Raw genomic sequence first — 13,218 nt, 5'->3', positions numbered from 1 at the left:
TTCAATCTTTTTGGTATTTGTTTTGTTTATTAATTTTTCTGAATTGCCTATCAGTTTTCTCGCATCTTGTTGAGTATTTCCAGAACTCCAATGTTAACATCTATGTCATTTATATCCCCAGTTTCCATGTATTTAAGATAGTTTTCTGGAGATTTTTAATTTTTCTCTGAACTTCAGTTCTTAGTTATTCATGGTATTTGATGGACTCCTTCAGTCTAGGTATTTGTGAGTGGCTCTTTCTTAGTTTACTTCCAAGAGGTTTTTCTATTATTTTCCAGTAGGTGGTGCTGGATTACAAGTATTAGCTCTGTGTAACCCCAGGGCTGACTCCAACTGTGATGCTGGCTGCTGATGGTACAACCATGATGTTAGGGGTGGGGTGGGCCAGAGGGACCTATTGCCTATTTGTTCTGGCATCAGCCTGTTTAATTTTAATAGCCTGCTAGTGTTTTTTTTCTTTTCTTTTCTTTTGTATTTTTCTGAAGCTGGAAACGGGGAGAGACAGTCAGACAGACTCCTGCATGCGCCCAACCGGGATCCACCCGGCACGCCCACCAGGGGCGACGCTCTGCCCACCAGGGGGCGATGCTCTGCCCCTCCGGGGCGTTGCTCTGCCGCGACCAGAGCCACTCTAGCGCCTGGGGCAGAGGCTAAGGAGGCATCCCCAGCACCTGGGCCATCTTTGCTCCAATGGAGCCTTGGCTGCGGGAGGGGAAGAGAGAGACAGAGAGGAAGGAGGGGGGGTGGAGAAGCAAATGGGCGCTTCTCCTATGTGCCCTGGCCGGGAATCGAACCCGGGTCCCCCGCACACCAGGCCGACGCTCTACCGCTGATCCCACAGGCCAGGGCTAGCCTGCTAGTTTTGTTTAACAATATTGTCTTCAATTAATGAACAAGGTATCCTTCTCATTTTTTAGGTATTTAGTTTCTCTTAGCAATGTTTTATAGTTTGCACATACAGGTCTTACATATACTTTTTTTTTGGTGGGGGGTTTGTGTGGGGGTTTTTCTTTTAAGACTAGGTTTTCATTTTATTTTTTTTAGTTAAATTTATTGGAGTGCTATTGGTTCACAAAACCATACAGGTTTCAAGTGTACAACTCAACAAATCATCTGCACACTGCATCATGTACCCATTGCCCCAAACAAAGTCTTTTTCTGTATCCTTTTCCCTCCTTTGCCTACCTCCACTTAACCCCCTCCCTTTCCTTCTGGCTTTCCTTCAGCCCCTCAACTCCACTCTCGTTTCTATTTTGTTCATTAGATTCCACAAAGAAGTGAGATCATACAGTGTCTTTCTCTGACTGGTTTGTCACTTAGCATAATAGTCTCCAGGTCAATCCTTCATGCAGTTGCAAAAGGTTAAGATTTCCTCTTTTTATGACCGCATAACATTCCATTGCATAAATTACAACTTTTTTATCCACTGATCGGCAGTTGGGCTGTTCCAGATCTTGGTTATTGTAAATAATGCTGTAATGAACACAGAGTTGCATATATTCTTTCAAATTAGTGTTTTGGGTTTCTTCAGCTATATTCCCAGAAATCACTGGGTCAAAAGGCAGTTCCATTTTTAATATTTTGAGAAAACTCGATACTGTTTTCCATTGTGGCTGTACCAGTCTACATTCCAACCAATGGCACACAAGGGTTCTCTCTTCACATCCTCACCAGCACTTGCTTATTTATTGGTGATAGCCATTCTGACAGGTGGGAGATGATATCTCATGGTTTTAATTTGCATCTCTCTGATGATTAGCGACATTGAGTTTTTCATGTCAATAGGCCACCTGTATGTCCTCTTAAAAAATGTTTATTCACGTCCTTTGCCTCTTTTAATTGGGTTGTCTTCCTGTTGTTGAGTTGTATAATTTCTTTATATATTTTGAGAATCAACCCCTGATCAGACTGGTCATTGGCAAATATGTTTCCCCATTCAGTTCCTTTTCTTTTCACTTTGTTGATGGTTTATTTTGCTAGCTAACCTTTTACAATGGATGTAGTGCCATTTATTTTTTTTATTTTCTCTTTTGCTCAAGGATATATATCAGCATAATTAGTTGCTATAAGAGATGTGAGATTTTACTGTTTTCTTCTAGGATTTTTATGGTTTCACAACTTCCATTTAAGTCCTTTTGCCATTTTGAGTTGTCTTGGGTATGATGTAAGTTGGTGGCCTACTTTCCACCTACTCTGCAGCCATCCTGGAATCTCCTTGAGGTTCAAACTTATAAGGCCTTTAACCTCCCCTGAATGCTTGGATGTACTGGATGCTTGGTCTAGATCCTGCCATAGCCTATATTTTCTTCCAAGGGTTTTACGGTTTCAGGTCTTACATGTTAAGCCTTTAATCCATTGAGTTCTTTTTATGAGTGCAAGAAAGTCATCCGATATAATTTTTTCCTTCTTTATGTATCTGTCCATCTTTCCCAATGCCACTTATTGAAGAGACTATCCTTACCACATTGCATATCCTTGTATCCTTTGTCGAAGATTGACCATATAAATGAGGATTTATTTCTGGGCTCTGTATTATATTCCACTGATCTATTATTTTAATGGTATACTGATGTTACTTAAAAGATTTTGTTGTTGTTTCAACTTATAACAGTTTGCTGCTACGATGTAAGCATTTTTAAGACTCTTGGTAAACACTTTCCTTTTAAAGGTCATGCCAATTTACATATCCAACAATAATTTTCTCTTCTTGTGTTGAGTAATGCTAGACGTCAGGCACAGAAAGTTTGATCATATACCTTAGTTCACCAGCACACCACCATCACTGGCCTTTTAATTTAGTTTTTTTGACCTCATTCTCCACTCCTATTCTCTCCTTCTTCTATGGGCAACATTTTTCTTGTCCTTAGACCATTCCAACTTGTTTGATGTTTTTGAAACTTTCTTGCAGGACATTTTCATGTCCATGTGTTTTAAATGTATACAAATTGTAGTTATAGTCCATTATTACTTTCAATACTGTGTTATATATATAATATATATATTAGATATATGTAGCCCTATATATACAGTAGATATATGTAGCCCTTGCTTCTATCTAATGTATAGTACTTTGTGCCTCCCATATTTTACCTATATCCCCCACCCTGGTGATTAAGAACCCCAGGGTGGCTTTAAGCTTCTGCCACCAAAACAATTTGATCAATATCCTATCTGTTCCCTTAGAGACCTGTTTAAGACTTTTTGAGGATTAACACTCAGAAACTATTTATTTATTTTTTTCTTTTTTTTTTTTTGTATTTTTCTGAAGCTAGAAACGGGGAGAGACAGTCAGACAGACTCCTGCATGCGCCCGACTGGGATCCACCCGGCATGCCCACCAGGGGGCGACACTCTGCCCACCAGGGGGCGATGCTCTGCCGCGACCAGAGCCACTCTAGCGCCTGGGGCAGAGGCCAAGGAGCCCTCCCCAGCGCCCAGGCCATCTTTGCTCCAGTGGAGCCTCGGCTGCGGGAGGGGAAGAGAGAGACAGAGTGGAAGGAGAGGGGGAGGGGTGGAGAAGCAGATAGGCGCTTCTCCTGTGTGCCCTGGCCAGGAATCGAACCTGGGACTTCTGCACGCCAGGCCGACGCTCTACCACTGAGCCAACCAGCCAGGGCCTCAGAAACAATTTATTAATATCTATATTCATTTAACTAAATTCTGCCAGACTGCTCTCTAGCGTGGCTCTAAAACTACATGTTCAGCAAGTGTATGACGGTTCCTACCCTCCCCTACTTTCACCAACACTTGACATTATCCATATTCCTAATTTTTGTTAGTCTCCTGGTTATAGATATTTTAATGGCTTTAATACAAACCTTCCTGATCACTAATAAGTTTGGGCATACGTTTTACACTGTTAGCCTGTTCATAACAGTGGTGCATTTTTATACTGCGCCATTTGTTTTTTGTTTGACGACACAGGCATTCTTTGTTGTACTGTGGAAACTATTTCTAGATTTAGACATGCAAATATATTCTCCTATACTGCCACTTATTATAAATTATGATTTTCCCAGTATTTTTTCCAGGTATTATTTATGCATAACAAAGCTCCCCAAACCTCATAAGCTTAAAACAAACTAATTTATTTTGCTTATAATTGTGTAGCTCAAAAATTGGGAAGGGCTCCACTGGGCTGTTTATCCAATTTACATAGCAACAGCCAGTCAGGGCAGTTAGGGCTAGAGGATCCATTCCAAAATAGCTTATTTCCTGACATGTCTGATCCTTGGTGCTCCTTGCTCTCTCAGCTTGATGTTTCACCCTCAAGGGCCTCTTCACACAGTTTTGGGTTTCTTATAACTTAGTTATTTCAGAGTAATTGCATTTCTTACATACTGGATGGTTTTCAAGAGAAGGAAAAAGTTGTAAGGCCAGGCAAACACAACACTGGCACATCATGGCTGCTTGGTCTAAGCAGCCAAAAGGTCTACCCAAATTCAACGTGTAGAGATGCCCCCTTTTGGTAACAGAGTGATAACATCACAGAAGACTGTGAGCTGTAAGATGTTGTGGCCATCTTTGGAAAATATAATGTATCACAGTATTTACTAACATTTTTATTTTTTCTTTTGTGAATTGTCAAACCATGGTTTAGTCCTTCTAATTTTTCCTACTGATTTATAAAAAGTCTTTATATTATGCATCTCAAACCTTTTGTTTATAAAAATTGTGTTTCTTCCAAGTTTTCTTCCTCAAGTAAAAGGATATGTCAGTTTCACTTACTTTACTGTTAGTTTCGTTTAAAAATAATTTGTTAGGATGAAAAAAATTACATAAATCTATGCATCACAAAAACGGTAATGGTATGTCATTGGATCTTATTAAGGAATAAGTCATTTCACCATTAAAATCAAACCCATTATATTATAAATTCAAATTCTATAATTTATAAAAATAATTATAACAAGTGGTACAGAAAAATTTTAAATCACCGATGTCTCCATTTTCAACTCTCAAATGCAATGGGCCTTTTTGCCCCTTTATAAACTGCATATTCTCTACCTTTGGTTAATGCTAAAATAAAAAGAAATAAGCGTTCTCAATACAGCTTCATTGACAATATGGCTCCTGCCTCATCAAAGAAACTTCTTTAAAAACAATTTAAAATCCAGAACCATGTTTCAGAATTTAGAAAAATAAACTGTAAAAACAGTTTATAAATAACTTTTAGATTAGTAAACACATAAAAACTTTCTTTTATGTGAATTCAAAGATTTCTTTGTAGTCTTAAAACTTTCACAAATATGTATTTCATGAGAATGTCAGTCAAGTAATACTGTCTTCAAATAAAACTTGTCTAAAGCTCACAAATTATGCATCTTCATTAACAGACGACTGTTAATAACAGAAAAGAAATCTAAGGTCATATGTCCTAGATTTTTGAGCAAGTCAAATTGTAGCACTCTGTGCTGAGGTTTAAAGAAATCATTTATTTTTCTCCTGGAATATAGAAATATAATTTTTACATCATTTTAATTATAAAAATGTCATGATAAGAATGCCTTATTAAAATAATGTCCTTACTAAGAATATTTTAGATTAAAATATTTTTTTAAATAGGAGCAAATAATTTGGAAAAAAATTCCAAAATAAACAAAAAATGTCATTTACGTTCTAGAACCCCAAAAGCACACTGAAAAAGTTGAACAAAAAAAACAAATAAGGAAGGCAGAGCACGAAGCAAAATAATCTCTGAAGATCTTTTGAAGCTTTAAGATACAGAATCCTTTAAGTGACAGTATATATGCTTATGATCTTGTTTTCTTTCCAAAGAAATTAGTATCTTTTAATCTAAACATAGTATTTTGGAGTAATCATTGGTTTGCTGTGTCTGGCCCATAAAAATCATATGATTAATACTCTGACTTAAAAAAAAAATAAGGCCTACCAAAGCAGAGATAATATATGTAGGAAGAATTAGAAAATAAAATTCACCATTGAGAGATATGGAAAAAATTTAAATACTTTTCCTCTTTCTTCCAGAAACCTTCTTAACTTCTAAGAAGGAAGAAGTGAGGGGTGGAGATACTTTTGATGTTTACAAGTTATTGCAATCTAAAAAGAAATGTATTAAATTTAAGAAAATAAAACACAAACAAGTGCACAAAGTACAACCAATGATTCTTCTTTCTCAAAGAATGTAAATAAAAAATAAGGGCCAAATTCTGAATGGATAATTTGTTTTCTTGTAATATGCAGTGTTACCACTCACAAATGTGCACAGATTGAAAAATGTATTAATAAAAAAATGCTTATTTTCAGCAATGTGAATAGGGATGTATAGAGAAACAAAATTAGAAAGGACTTGAGTACAGTCTTCACACAAACATTCATACACAACCCCCACACCCAAGTGTTTCCATATTTTGGTTACAATCTAAAATCAAAACTTTGCCTGACCTGTGGTGGTGCAGTGGATAAAGCGTTGACCTGGTAATGCTGAAGTTGCTGGTCTGAAGCCCTGAGCTTGCCTGGTCAGGGCACATATGAGAAGCAAGTACTACGAGTTGATGCTTCCTGTTCCCCACCACCACCACCCCTGCCTTTCTCTCTCTCCTCTCTTTAAAATCAACAAATAAAAACTTTAAATCAAATCAGAACTTAAAATTTTTCATTATCTTCCAAATTCTATTATTTGGAAGTAAATTTGCATTTCTTTTTGAATGAACACCAGAACCAAAGGCTTTTATGAATAACACCCAAGTCAACAGTTGCCCTTTGGAGGTGTCTCACTGAAAAATGTTTCATCAAAACTATGTGCACCTAAGTTTCAAAAACCTTTGGCATAACTATCAAATATACATACACAACCTTAGGAGTAATCTTTTCCAAAATGTAGTGGATCTTATCATATTTTTCTGAAACTACAGATGAATTTATATATTACAAAAAGCATTTCAAACCAGGAACAGAACTGAGGTGATGACGGTAGAAAGCAGAGTACTAAACAGAGGCCTAAGGGATTAAATGCTGTAACTCTTGGGTGTAAAACCTCACCATTTTCTGGAGAGATGTGTTTACTCATAAATGCCCACAGGGTTCTTTGCCAATGCAGAAATAAGTTTATCTCTAAACTTACCAACTAAGCTCCCATCCACTCTCAAAGCACCTTTTAATGAAGTCAGAGGTAACTTGGCAATTACAAATTTATGCATCTTCTTTCAAAGCCAACTGTGGTTGTGGTTTGTCTTGAATGATTCTACACATCTACAAATTCTAGCCATCCAGTTTTTCTAAAATACAAAACCAACTCACCAGTATTTTACCACATCACCAAACAATAACAAATATGGACACTCTACATCACTTTAAGGTAAGTGTACCAATCTTTTTTCAATTGGCAAGTAAGCTAATATTCTGAGACACACTGAGGTCAGGTCAGAGGGAGGAAGTACTTTCCTGAGACCTGACTAGCATGCCAATAGTATTAGTCTATCAATCTATACCAAAAATGACATTCAGAAGAAACACACACAGAAACCCACCCATCTTTGCTCCTTTCTCTACGTTACTGTATTCTCAGTCAATTACTAAGCAAACCCAGACAAGGGAATTATGAAAACCGAGTTCATCACAAAACATCAAAGGGATTTTTAATAATATATGAAAGAGATCCAACAGACAGAGAAACAGGTATTCTATGCTCTGAAATGCTAAGAAAGAAATGGAACCTTGTTTTCACTTTCTCTTTAAATTAATTGTCATGTGGACTGGCTCAAAGTTAAAAATTGATGGCCAATCTCCAAAATCACTCCTATACCTTCTTTCAAACCCCCTACTTCACCAAATGAGTGAAAAAACTTTATACACACATTTTACTTGTAGAGGAAAACGTTTTTAAATAACATTGTTTAAGAAACAGCCTTAGGTGACCAGTTAGGCCTCAAGGTACACTGACAACAACCAGACTATCAAAATAAGATAGAGTTTATGTAGCAGTATATGGTGGCAGAAACAGTGAGGTCCAATTGTGTACAGAAAGGTAAGACAAGGACTGACCTGTTTGGCAATCTGGCATTATCCTGAGATTCTGACACATGCAGTTACATGTCAGTACAGTGTCCTGCTCTGCTTCACAAGGAAGATCAAAGTGTCCTGACGTGCACAGCACTCCTGTGAGCTAAGACCAGGCTAAAAGCAAACCTGGTTCCCATACAAGTTCCCAAACAACTCCAAGGCACCAGAGAAGCCCCAGGAGCTCCCTCCCTACAACTCAGGGTACTCGTGACGCTGGCATTTATTTTAAACCCACTTTTGCACACAATACCTTTCTACAAACAACTACAAAACAGTCTTCTGAAGGTTCCAAAGTTTTAAGAACACATCCAAGTCATCAGGAAAACTTGTCACAACTGCCTGGCCCTGCCTCGAGGTTCACCACAGGCGGGGGAAGCAAACCCCACACTCACAGGCACGCTCAGCACTCGTGCAGCTTCCTAAGCCTAAAACAAGACAGATAACACCCAGAATAGTACTGTTCACACCTTCCAAAATCCCCAGCTCTTGCATCTATTCCACGAGAGCCAAGAAAACCAGCCCACCTGACCCCAAAGAGTGTCGTGAACATCAACAACTACCTGAACAGAGTCGAACGCTGTTAAGACAAGGGGGAGGGGTGTATGGCACAAACGACAACAAAATAAAGCACACCCCAAAACGCTCAGGCGCTGGCCACCTGGCTCTTTCGAAAGCACATGGCCAGAAGGCCAGGGGTCCGTCAGGATGGGACCCCTGGTCGAGCCCGGGGCCGCCAGAGGCCCTCTGGCCAATCTAGCGACAGCAGGCCCCACCATTACCCACCAGGCCGCTCACCCACTTCCCTGGCACACAGTTAAAAGGCCCTCGGCAACCTGGGGGGCTGCTGTTGGCCTTCGGACACTAGAGAGAGCCCCCCAAACAGTCCGGAACGACAGAAACTCGCAACTCTCGCCTCGGCCGCCGCCATCACAACAAGAAAGCGAACTTTTACGACAACTCCCACAATGCCCGCGGCCTACAACTCCCAGAGTGCACCGGGCAGCGCCGCCGTTAACCCTGTCGTGGCGCGGGAGCTGCCGCCTTAACTCCCTCCTCCCTCCCAATGCCCAATTGTTGCACTTAAACTTTCACCCGCACTGTCCGAAACTAACTCTGCAAGTTTTGCTAAGCACTTCACGGTTCTGCTATCTGGCCGCCTTCCTTCATCACACGAACAGCCTAAGCTTCCCAGAAAATTATCCTTGACAGACTCCTAGCTGTTGTCTTTAGAGCACTCCTCCTAGTGCCAAATATTTATCATTTAAAAGGGTACATTTAACTTTATATTTTCCCTTTCGCCTTTATACTTTTCTGGCATTTTTTTTCTAAATTATTATAGTTCAGAGATTTTGGTACTTAACATGATTCATTTTAAAATCTGTTTTCTTAAGTTCAAGGAATCAACAAGAGAGATAGAGAGACTGTCCCATATCTGACTACAATGCCCTACATCTCTCCATTTTATAATACATATTTCCTAAACCATGCTGATTCAGAAAATTCGTGCGACTCCAAATGACTACTAATAAGAAGAGTTAGTTATGGGCAACGTATTTCTTCAAGTACAGGTTAATTTTTTTAAGGGAAAACTCTGTTGTGCCAACATATTTTGCTTTCCCTTTCTCCTTCTGTATTGATAGAAAGATGATCCGAAATAACAATACTACTGCTTTAGTCCTTTCTGACTTTAAAATGTCAGCAAAAAAACGAGTAAAGAAACATTTTAATATAATTGGAAAAATTAAACGAAGAGTTCATTTTTTCAGAAAACTGAACAATTACATATTTTACTCGTGGAAGAACTTCTTCGAAGTCTTTCTCATTTTAATTAAAAATAAGTGTTGAAATGCATTTCTTTTCAATACCTTGCCCATAATTTTAGTAAAGATGGCAAGCATATCTGGGGATCACTGTGTCATCAATATAAATTCAACATCTAAGATGCACTTACACAAACTGTAACTTGCTTAGACATGTAACTGACTGACAGACAAAATAGTTGTTTGGTATTTGATGCATGCACTAAAATGACAACTAGAATTCTGCCAAAGTACCTGCTATGTTTTTCACACCCAAATGTAAATTAAAATGTACACAATATCAAAATTTTCCACAGAAACATTTTGCCATTTGAAAGGGCACTCAAGATAGTTATCGTGAATTTTAAATCAGAAAATTCAGAAATCCTAATAAACATACAAAACCCAGAGCCTTGTTGGAAAGCTACGACTTCAGCAAAATTTTGTTTTAAACGTGTCCCTTAATATTACATTTAACTTAGTAAATTTTTAAATCTATTAACCCACAATGAGAAAATACTTCTCCATTATTTATTTTTTTACTTATGTTACAGCCTGTATTTTCATTAGCAATTTAGATAAATGCTACATACCAAGACATAAAAAATTGTATATATACATATATTTTGAATTTTACTTCTTTATACTATTTTAGCATCTATATTTTTCTAATTTTTACTTAATACTTTAGTTAGAGTTTAGCTAGGCAAAGTTGCACTTTTCCACCTATTTTTAATAGACCATAAGAATTAAACACATATTATATATATATTCTGGTATTAAAATATATTATTCATAAAAAAGACTTAAAAACAAGTCAGAAATGAAACTGATCTCCTCATATATTTATTATATGCTAACAACTCTCTTTTCAGTGCTATGAGATATATTTTTCATTAGAAAATTAGTCATGTTTTCTTTTACTTTATCTACCAAAATATAAGATTTAAAAATGGATATGTTAAAGGGCTTTATTTAAAGATTACATAAGAAATAATTTTATAATTTTTTCAGATCAACATAATTCTTCTTTTAAAATAATTTAGGAGTTTAGTGTATCCTAATTAAGTAATTTAAGCAAGTTTTAACCTATATGGTTAATATTAATATGAATGCCTTTATAAAGGGCAAATAAATTTATTCTAGAAATGAACTCTTCAAATTCATACAGAAAATTTAGTATTTTTTTCCTGAGGTTTTTAGATTCTGTTTAACCACATTAATTTTCACGTGTATTTCTTAAAAACTTAAACCTCTCTACTGTGGTTTTAAATAATATTCACATGTACCTGTATTAATGTATTTAAAATGAGAAGAAATGCTGTTTACTCTTGAAAATATATGTTAATAGAAGAAAAACATTGCAATCTATTTCTCTTTCCAAATGTGGTACAGGTGACAAAGCTACAATGTACAAATTTGTGTATCTTACAACAGATTCTATGTATAATTTCTATTACTGCTTCTTTCATTCTTTTAACTCCATAAAATACTTCAAAGCATCTCTAAATGTTTATTTAGACATTTTAATTGCATTTTTAGTTTATCTGGTTTAAAGCATCTGATTTTCATCTGTGTACTTTATACTGTTCATGCAAGTAAAATGCATTAATAGAATTACTGCCAAAAATCGAATGGGTTGCTTATATTCTGATATGTTCAAAAAGTTAGTCTGGCTTTTCTATTCCTATGTTATCAGTATGACACAAGCAAAGACTGAAAAACAAAGGACAGGTTCTTGCCTGATTAAACAAATTGCTTGTATTTACATTATGATCCTGCAAAGCAATATTTTCTTAGTATGTTAGTATATCACAGCATTTAAGCTTCTTTTTTTTTAACTGGTCAAATCTTAATTAACTTTATTTCACTGGCCTGCTTATAAAGCAATAACCAATATTCCAAAATTATCATAATAGTCCATTTTTTAATTATCGCACAGGTTTACATTTATGTATAGGAATATTCTAAGTGCCTGAAAATTCTGGAGTTCCTGATTTTGCTAAATATAATTTTAATTTTGTTATGTCTTAAATACTTAGAAAAGACAGATGATGGGAACCCTGTTATCATGTCAGGCTATTAAAAAGTGCAAGTAAGGGTCTTGTTTTTCCCCCCCCCCAAAATTGATCTTTTTAAATGAAAAATTTTATACTAATTTCTTTTATTTAATGTAAAAATCTGGCTTTCTATCATCTTTATAAAGTTTTACATCAGTTAGGATGTGCAAAGTTTAAGTACATCTTACTTCTTCCCTCTAATTGAAATGCTCTATTTTCAACAGATAGATAAATAATAAAAAATGTTTCCTTACCTAAAGATGAAAAGTTTCACCTTTAAAAAAATCTCTCTGATTCTTCAGGAGATAAAACTTTTGACATTTTCCTGTAAAAGTTAAAAAGATACAGGTTAATTCAATGGTCTGTTTATAAAATCATAATATAGAATGATGAATATTTGAATTTTTTGAGTCCTAATTTTAGGAAATAAGGTTTAAATATAATTAAATTAAATCAAAGCTGCCAATTTATATAATCATCCTGTTTTACATTTTATCACAGCACTATCAAAGAAGGTTTTTTCTTATACTAGGATTTGTTCTGCATTTTATTCTGATATTGGTATATCTTCTGTGTCTTATTTATGACTGAATAATTTTAATACTCTTTCAATATATTTAAATCATTAACTATCCTTATATATTTTAAGATGCTTTTTAGTACATAATAATACCTGTTTTATACATAGTTTTTATAGTCTAAATTTCTAATAAACATGTGAAAAATTCTAAACCCTAAACTTCCTAACTTTCAAAAGGCTTTTCTATCTTTAAATCAATTTCTCCAAAAAGAGATACTTAAAACACTACATACTCTAATATGAAAACACTAAGTATTTAAGACAGAGTAAGATTTAGGCTGAACTTTTAAAACACTTATTCTCTTTGTTTCTCTCCCTCTTTCTGCTCATAATTTTCTCTCCATCTTAATTCAGATTTATTAACTCACATGGCTTCTCTTCAAAGAAAGATTACCTCCTGCTTAGAAAAATTTCATATTCCTTACATTTTTTTTTCTAATTTTACATAAGGATCTACTATTTCAAACTCTAGAAGGGAGAAATGAGAATTCTGTTTCTGCCCCAAATTTCTTTTCCTAGATCTGTTTTCTAACTTTCCCCCATATATGATTGTACCATGCCCACCTAGCTTTTTTTTTTTTATACACCAACATTTGGGGGCATATTTTAATTTTGTTTCCGAGTTTTGATGTATGTATCAGTCTTGTTGATGTTATGTCTCTATATTCCAAACATAAATATTTGCACTTCCCACCAGGAACTTGTAGGCATTCATTTACCAGACCTTAGCTATTTCCTGTTCTTTGCAAGAACATCC

The 13,218-nt window shown here is 35.9% G+C and overlaps 1 protein-coding gene across 1 annotated transcript in view; it reads right to left on the bottom strand.

Moving 5' to 3' along the window:
• LOC136319678 (uncharacterized) overlaps positions 1-13,218 on the bottom strand; it is a 122,733-nt gene that overhangs the window by 17,515 nt on the left and 92,000 nt on the right. Inside the window, exon 6 of the mRNA XM_066252814.1 lies at positions 12,136-12,206. The gene's annotated coding sequence lies outside the window, so the exon portion shown is untranslated. The remainder of the gene's footprint in view (positions 1-12,135; positions 12,207-13,218) is intronic.

This window comes from Saccopteryx bilineata, chromosome 1 (assembly GCF_036850765.1).
Source record: "Saccopteryx bilineata isolate mSacBil1 chromosome 1, mSacBil1_pri_phased_curated, whole genome shotgun sequence".
Lineage (NCBI taxonomy): Eukaryota > Metazoa > Chordata > Mammalia > Chiroptera > Emballonuridae > Saccopteryx > Saccopteryx bilineata.
This window is presented reverse-complemented; position numbering and strand designations above follow the sequence as displayed.